Here is an 8900-nt window from a genome sequence, read left to right as displayed (position 1 = left end):
AACTTTTCTTTCTTCCATTCATAGGGATTTTTAAACATTGTTTAAAATGTTAAGATTTAATCAAGGTAAAGTTTTTTTCCCCAATTGTACTGACTACTATCCCATATTCCCTTTCCCTGTTGTAGTACGATGTTATATGGTTAAACATAATCTAATTATTTGTAATTTGTAGTCTAACTCTTTCCAACTTTGGTCTGATAAACCAGATGCATATAGGTCTAGAGACCACCCAAACACTTTCCAACAGCATGGGGAACTGCTGCCTTTCTTCTTAAGACAGCAGAAGGGAAGAGAAAGCCTGCACTTCCTTAAAAGTATGTCTCACAGGAAGAGACTAGATTCACTTGTGAGGTGGTTTAACCCTACAAGTGAATCTGCCGAGAAATCCAAATAACTTATAATATTAAATTTAGCTCTGAGCTTCCTGGTAGTCAAGATAATCATGAAAATATGGTTCTAGGACTAGGGATATCTATCGATCCATAATAGAGTACTTTCCTGGCATATGCAAGCCCTTGGGTTTAATACTTAGAACCACATTAAATAAAATGGTTCCTGTTGTTGGAAAAGATAAAACAAGAATTTTAGGTGAACAAAAGTGAAAATTTCTGGCTCAGAGTAAGAAATTCCAGACAGACTTTATCACTTGGAAAATGATGAAAATATCCCTCCAGGCCATAACTCCATTGCTTTCTGGTGAATGTATTTTTCAGTTAAGTTTTGGCTAATGAAGCTTACTGTATGTATCTTAATACTGACCTAAGCTACATCATCCACAATACATGATTTTCTGGCTATTTAATTTTCATGAAATTAGATCATGGAGAGTCAAAGAGAATAGTTTTACTTTTGTTTTCAAGACAGTATTTTGTTCTATAGTTTCCTCCATGTTAGGTTCCATACCTGATACCATTGCCAGGGCAGGCTTGGAGATTCTAAAGGGCTAAGAGGATGATCAACATGAGCTGTAGACTGTTCAGTATTACTTATCTAAATCATGTATCCCATGACTTAGTCAGAATGAGACCCTTCAATGATTGACAGAATTATAGTTCCAACCTCAAAATCTTAGAAAAACAAGAACAAGCCAAACCCGCAAGCCCTAGATGGAGGGAGCAATAAATATGAGGGCAGAATTACTATAATAGAGAGTAAAAGAACAACATATAGAGTCAATGAAATAATGAGCTGGTTTTTCCAATAAATAAAAAAATTGGCAGAACACCTAGCTAAACTAACAAAAAGAAAGAGAAGACCCAAATTAATAAAACCATAGATGATAAAGGGGGTATTACAACAGATACTAGCAAAATCCAAAGGATTATTAGGAAATGTTTCGAAAACTAATATTTACAAAACTATAAATTATAGAAGAAATGAATAAGCTCATAGATGCATACGGCCTATCAAAATTAAGAAAAGAGAATACACACAACTTTGAAAGATCTAGAGTAAACAGTGGGATGGAAGAAGAAAAGCCATGGACCAGACAGGTTCACTTCTGAAATCTATCAGACATTTTTTTTTATTGAGCTTTTGTACATTTCATACAATAATTCTTTTAATCAAATTTACACCCCTTCATCATCCTTGCCCCTCCAATTCCCCACTAGACCTCATGTACTCCACCACACATGCTAAGTCCCATCCAGTCCAACATTTGTACCCAGAAGTCAAGAAGAGCTAACACCAATGCTCCTCAAACTGTTTCATAAAACTGAAGGTGAAGAAAAAAGTCCAAACTTATTCTACAAAGCCAGTTTTACACTGATACCAAAATCATGTGACATGACAGACCAGTTTCCTTGATGAGTATCGGCACAAAAATTCTCCATAATATACTTGCAAACTGAATTAAAGAACACATTAAGAAGATCATACGCTATGACAAAGTTGATTTCTTTCTAGGGATACAATGATGTTTTGACATAAGAGAATCAATAAATCTAATACAGCATATAAATAAAACGGAAATCGCATGATCATCTCAATATATGCAGAAAACGCCTTTGATAAAGTTCAACATCACTTCGTGATAAAAGGCTTGATGAAACTGGGAGTAGAAGGGAAATAAACATTAAGTGTGACAAACATAACCAATACTGTACCGAATGAGGAATAGTAGAGCAGGAGCAGGACAAGAGTGCCCAGTCCTCTCCAATACAGTCCTCAAAGTCTAAGTTAGAGCAATAAAACCGGAGCGGAAAATGAATACAAATAGAAAAGGATGAAGTCAAATTATCTGGCTGCAGATGGCATGGTACTATACTCAAATGACTCTAAAAGATTCCATGTGAAAACACTTAGATCTGAGAAGCACATTAAGCGAAGCGGCAGGAAACAAAATTAACATGCAAAATCAGTAGTTTTCCTGTATACCCATAAGGAATTGGTGAGAAAGAATCATGGGAAAACCACATTCACAATAGCTTCAAAATTAATACCTAGGAATAAACCTAATGGAGGACCGAGAGACTTCTACAAGTAAAAGTTTAAAACCCCATAGAAAGAAAATGATGAGATTCTTGTAGTACCAATAAAGTTTTCTTTCTACTCTGAAAAAAGAAATTGATGAAGACACTGGAAGATGGAAAGAATTTCCAGCCTCATCAACTGGTAGAATTAATATTGTGAAAATACCTACATTACTGAAAGTACTCTACAGATTCAAGACGATCTCAATCAAAAGTCCAACATCCTTCACAGAATTAGAACAAGCAATTCTAACATTTACATGAAAGCACAAAATGCCTCCAAATAACCAGAGCATTCTTAAGCAGTAAAAGCAGCGCTGGAGGCATTATAACACCTGATTTCAAATTATATTACAGAGACATAGCAATAAAAAAATAACATGGTATGCTACAAAAAATACATGTGTAGACCAATGGGATAAAATATAGAACCCCAAAATGACTCACAGATATAGACACCTAATTTTTGGGAGAAATGTTAAAAAACACATTTAGAGAAAAGACAGCCTCATCAACAAATAGTGCTTAGGAAACTGGACCTGCACATGAAGTAGAATGAACCTGGATCTTTATTTCTAACCCTGTACAGAATCCAGTTCAATATGGATCAAAGACTTAATGTAAAACCTGAAACTCTGAAACATCTAGAAGAAAACATCGGGAAAGTACTTCAAGATATAGGCACAGGAAAGATTTTCTGTAAAGGACTCCAATCTCAGGGAATAATTGTAACCACTAATGATTTATTGAATGAAATTAAAAAGCTGGAAATCAAAGAAAATAATCATTAGACTGGAGTCAGCCTACAGAGTGGGAGAAAAATCTTTGCTAATTATACATCTGACAGGGGACCAATAGCTGTAATCAGTAATACATAAAGAATTTAAAAATTTAGTATCAAAATCACTCCAAATTACCCAATGGGGGAAGTGAATCAGTCAGTTCTTTAAGACTACAAATTGGCCATAAATATATGGAAAAATATTCAGCACTTTTAGCCATGAGGTAAATGAAAATTAAAACTATATTGAATAGTGAAATTCCATCTCATCTCCCCGCCCCAGTCACAATAGCTAAAATCAAGAAAATAAACAACAAATGCTGTGAAGACATGGTAAAGCAGGAACTCCTATACACATATCACTTGGTGGGAATGTAAACTGGTATAGCCATTATGGAAATCGGTGTGTAGGTTCCTAGAAAAGAAACTGTTCAGTAGTTGTAAAGCCTATCACTCTTGACAGCCCCAGATGGCCAGTTGGCAGTCGGTCTTGTAAATGAAGCAATGGTCCTGATGCTGGCAAGCAGAGGGAGCAGTATCCCAAACCTGCGTCAGTTTGCACTTCATGAATGTCTTCAGGCAGGACCATATTTCTTAATCATGTCTTTTGAAATCTATACAAAATGTTTTAATTAGTGTCTTTGGCATGCTGTTCTCAGTCACACTGGTTTAAAAATGGGCATTTTCTATCAGTGCCTAGATTATCACATGGTCATTCAGATTTTCAGCCTGATAGTTTAAATTAAGAAGATTCTTTGGAGAGTCAAGCAGCCCACTTAAATTGTCTCCTTTAAAAGTGCTTCTTAACCTAGCAAGAGTCAAACTTTGAACCCACAGGTTCTGTAGTTTTGCACTTTTCAACTTGTTATAGTTTTTGTAATTAAACTTATTGATTGTATGTGTGTCACTGTGAGTGTGTGCGTGAGCATATGCAAATTCCTGTCATAGTGTTCATGCATGTAGAGGTCAAAGGGCAACTTTCAGGAGTTGGTTTTTTTCTTCCATCATGTGGGTTCCAGGGATTGAACTCAGGATGCCAGGCTTGGAAACACACCTATGCAGTGGTCTGTCCCGCAGAACCCCGGGGACTGTTGAGAAGGAGGAACACAGCACAGTAGCCAATAGTGGGACAAACTTCAGAAGTCTGACAGCGAGTGCTTTATTGATGGGGTTTTTATAAAGCTAGATGCCAGCTTAACTCAGACGACAGAAGTGAGCACGTGGCATGGAGCATGAGAATTTTGGTCATAAACAATTTTAAAGAAGTAATATGATGTTTACCTCAGAGAAAAATATGTATTTCTGAGGCAGTGGTCTAAGTCCCAAGTACAGAGCAGAGGGTCCTGAGGATAGCCAGACCTAGCAACCATTGTTCTCAATGTTCTGGAACATGGGCCTCAAAGCTGCTTGTTGAAAGCGTAAGCCTTTTGTTTTCAGTCTTGAAATTTCTCATTCCATGTCTGCTTCAACGCACAATTTCACTGTTTTCACATCTCCCCCTTTCTTTCTTTCTTTCTTTCTTTCTTTCTTTCTTTCTTTCTTTCTTTCTTTCTTTCTTTCTTTCTTTCTTTCTTTCTTTCTTTCTTTCTCTCTCGTTCTGTCTTTCTTTCTCCTTCCTTCCTTCCTTCCTTCCTTCCTTCCTTCCTTCCTTCCTTCCTTCCTTCCTCCCTTCCTTCCTTTCCTTCTTTCTTCTTTCTCTTTTGTCTTTTTGAGACACGGTCTCCCTGTAGCTCTAGCTGTCCTGGAACTCACTATATAGACCAGGCTGGCCTCGAACTCATAGAGATCCTCCTTTTTTATTTTTTAAGAACATGAAAGAAGTAATCATAGAAGCCATAGTATTACTGATTTAATATATAAGACAGCACATAACTATAGGTGCCTTTATGAGAAGTACTATGCCAAATTATATTGGGCCTAAGAACAGAGTAAGCCATTGAAGCCATTTTGGCCAAGGTATAGAGAATTCAGATATCTTATTAACTTCCTTTTGTAAGTAATTAATTTGTTGATCTATAGTATGTGAACAGTAAGTAGTGTATAGTAGCTCTATCTTGTAATACAACAGTTCTTAATTCTCCCATTTCTTGATTAATTTCCCCTAGTATTTTTGCAGTTATGTTTGTTATCTTACTACTAACATTTTAGAGTCAGTCATATTATGTCATTGTTTTCCTAAGTCTTTGGCTTGTTTGCAAAGGTTCTTGGTGTCTCCCCAGGTGGTCATCCTAATCTTTCTTTTTTGGTGTCATCTTTTGGGTGACTTTTTGTCCAATCTTAGACACTTCATTCTTATGGTGGTCTAAGGGATCCCATCCTGGTTGGATACATCAGAGGGGGAGCCATGGGGGCCTGTACATTTTCTGGAAAGACACAAGCATATCTCCTCCCTGATGTTAACAATAAGTCTGGTCCTTGCCATTGATTAGTTTCTAGATTTTTCCATCTTACATACACCTTAGGTTGTGTTTTTTGTGTTTGAAAATGCTTTTGTCCAGGTGTTAAATCATGAGGTTTTATCATAAAAAATTTTTAAAGCAATTGTAGCTAAATATAACATCATGTGAGGAGAATTACAGGGTGTATACGCCCCCTTTTTATATTTTTGAATTTTTTTATAATATGATAGTAAGATAGTTCTATAATTTCTTGTCCTTGTGGATTATAAGGAATACCTGCTATGTAGGTAATATGCCATAAAGTACAGAGCTCTTTAAAGTTTTTGTTAGTGTAGGCTGGACCATTATCTGTTTTAATTTTCTGAGGAACTTCTAAATTAGAAATTACATATAAAATATGTTTAATGGCATTAGAGGTGTCTTCTCTGTTATGAGAAGATGGGATAAGCATTCCTGAAAATGCATCAACAGTACCATGAACATATTTTAGTTTTCTGAGTTCAGGAATATAACATCAGGTTGCCAAATAGCATTTGATTTTTAAGCCTTGAGGATTAGTACCTGTATGAGTAGGCAATGGGGTAAAAGAAAAGCATGGTGGATAAGTAAGAATAATCTGCTTTGCTTAATTTCTTGTGGTGGAAAATTGTTTTTGTAATGAGTGTGCATTTTGATGAATTAATGAATGAGATTCTAAGGCCTTTTGCAAAAATCCTAAAAGTGGAGAAGAAGCAAGTTCATCAGCCCAATGGTTCCCTAATGTCAAAGGACCAGGAAAATTAGTATGAGCACAAATATGAGTAATAAGGATTGGATTTTTTTCATTGTTTAAGTGAGATTTGTATAGATAGAAACAGTTCAGAAATTAGGGACCGTGGAAGTCATTTTTCATCTGGCTGTTTTTGAAAGAGCTACAGACTGAACACAGTAAGCGGAGTCTGTATGTTAAGAGATCGTTCCATAGCTAATAGTAATTGATTAATGACTGCTAGTTTGACTGTTGAGCTGTGTATTGCTTTGTAGGTATTATTTTTGAAGGATGATCTTCGTCATAAGGGCGATAAAGAATATAAGCTCCTTGTCCTTTAGAAGATCCATCTGTAAAGGCTGTATCTGTGTCAATAATAGGATGTTTACAAATTATTTTAGGACTAGTCCATTCATTATATTCAAAGAATTTTAAAAGAGGGTCTTTGGAGTAATATTCCCAGGATAGGCTGTGAGAGCAACTTGTGAAGAATTATCTGTTTGGAATAAATATTGTATTTGATTTTTACTTAAAGGAACTAAAATGTCAGAAGGTTGTCAGCAAGGAGCTGATGTATGTGAGTTCTTCCCTGAATAATTAGGTCAACAATTTCTTGTAAAGAGGGAGTTACAGATCTATTAGGTGTATTGTGACAATATAAATTTCAATTATCCCATTAGCTTGTTGATATATTAAGGCAGTGGGTATATATAGGGATGGTAAGATAACTAATTACCATGGAAGATCTTTTTTTTTTTTAATGCGCTTAGTACAAGCTGTGTTAACGCTATATTAAGTTTATCTATAGCGTTTAGTGCTTGAGGATTGAGAGTACGAAGTGAGTTAAGATGAGAGTCTCCTGATAAGAGTTCAAAGAGAGGGGCCATGTCTAGGGTGGTAAGTGTTAAGTAGGGTTTTATCCAATTAATATTGCCTAAATTTTTGTGAGTCATTTAACGTTCATGGAGAGGGTATGTTTGTTTTTATAGGGTGATGTTGGACATTTTGTTGATTAAAAATGCATTCTAAGTACATTATTAATGATGCATCCTAAATAATGTATATATTATAGGGGCCCTGTTTTGTATTTTTTTAGCAGCTATATGAAGTCCTTGAGATGATAATTGTTTTCTTAAAAATTATAAGCATTGTTCTACATAAGGCTGAGCAGGATGGCTAAGAAGAATGTCATCCATATAATGAATCACAATAGAAATTTGAGATAATATATTAAAGACAGGTCTTAAAGCTTGAATTTCATAATACTGGCATATTGTAGGCTGTTTTTCATTCCTTTGAGGGAATGTTTCCATTGGAAATATTTAGTGTGAATTATTATTATTAATAGACGGGACCGAGAACACAAACCTTTCTCTGTCATCAGTATGGAAAGGAATAGAGAAGAAGCAGTCTTTAAGATCTATTATAAAAATACAGTGTTCCTGAAGGAATCACAGTTGGGGCAGGGAGGCCTGGCTGTAGGGCTCCCATAGTTTTCATGACTGCATTAATTCCCCTTAAGTCATACAGACATCTAAATTTATTTTCTGCTTTTTTATGAATTACAAAAATTGGAGAATTCCCAAGGACAAAAGGAAGGTTCTATGTGTTCAAGTTATAATTTTTCTTGGACTAATAGGTGGGCCTGTTTAAGTTTTTCTTCATGAAGGGGCCATTGGTCAATACATACTGGAGTATCTGATATCCACTGCATTATTATTATTTTTTAAACAAGAACTAGTAGCCTTTATTGGACATTAGTTTTCATTCAGGATATGGAAAGATTTGGCCTTGGTTGAACTCTTCATTGATGGAAGCTAGGCAGGTGGTCATGTCCAGGAGTGTACTGCCTTCCACACTCTCCCCTCTTCAGTGGCACTTGCCTTGTCGCTCATGTTTGAGTTCCTTGTAAGAAATTCAGTAGCTGAAGAGAACATAGGCTGCCAGCACCATGATGACACCAAACATGCTCCCTTTCTTCACTTTGATTTGCTTGTTGTAGTACTGGTCATAACCTCTCTGAAATGCTCTGACAGTGCCTTTGGGGGTGAAATCCTGCATTAGAATCCAGCTTGGCAGCTCTACCAGTTTAACTTCCATGAGTTTCTTCTTCAGCAGTAAAAGTGATGCCATCTTGGAGTTCTGGTGTCTATTCATTGTATTTTTATAGGCGGTATAGTTGTCCCAATGCCAATGACCCTGTGAAAAGGAGAAGGGGTGCAAATGACAGGAAAGCTTGTGTTGAGTGAGAGTATTGGTAGTGATAACTGCCTGCATTTGTGGTAAAACAACTCTTCCCCAGAGATTATAAACACGACCTGGAAATAAGGTCATTGTTTTTGACATATTATGGATTGATCTGCCCCCATATCTAAGATACCTTGAAATGGAATATCCTCTATACAGAGGTTTAAGAATGGTCATCCATCCTCTGTAAGAGGACATATCCATAATGTTAATTCTTTTATTCCTAATGGATGAGGTCATTTGTAGGATCT

The 8900-nt window shown here is 36.1% G+C and overlaps 1 pseudogene; it reads right to left on the bottom strand.

Annotated features, from left to right (window-relative positions):
- Positions 1-8319: 8319 nt before the first annotated feature.
- Positions 8320-8535, bottom strand: LOC103724693 (annotated as a pseudogene).
- Between the last annotated feature and the right edge of the window lie 365 nt (positions 8536-8900).

The sequence above is a fragment of the Nannospalax galili genome, unplaced genomic scaffold (assembly GCF_000622305.1).
Source record: "Nannospalax galili isolate Female #2095 unplaced genomic scaffold, S.galili_v1.0 scaffold167, whole genome shotgun sequence".
Lineage (NCBI taxonomy): Eukaryota > Metazoa > Chordata > Mammalia > Rodentia > Spalacidae > Nannospalax > Nannospalax galili.
The sequence above is the reverse complement of the archived record's forward strand: the minus strand, read 5'-3'. Positions and strand labels throughout refer to the sequence as shown.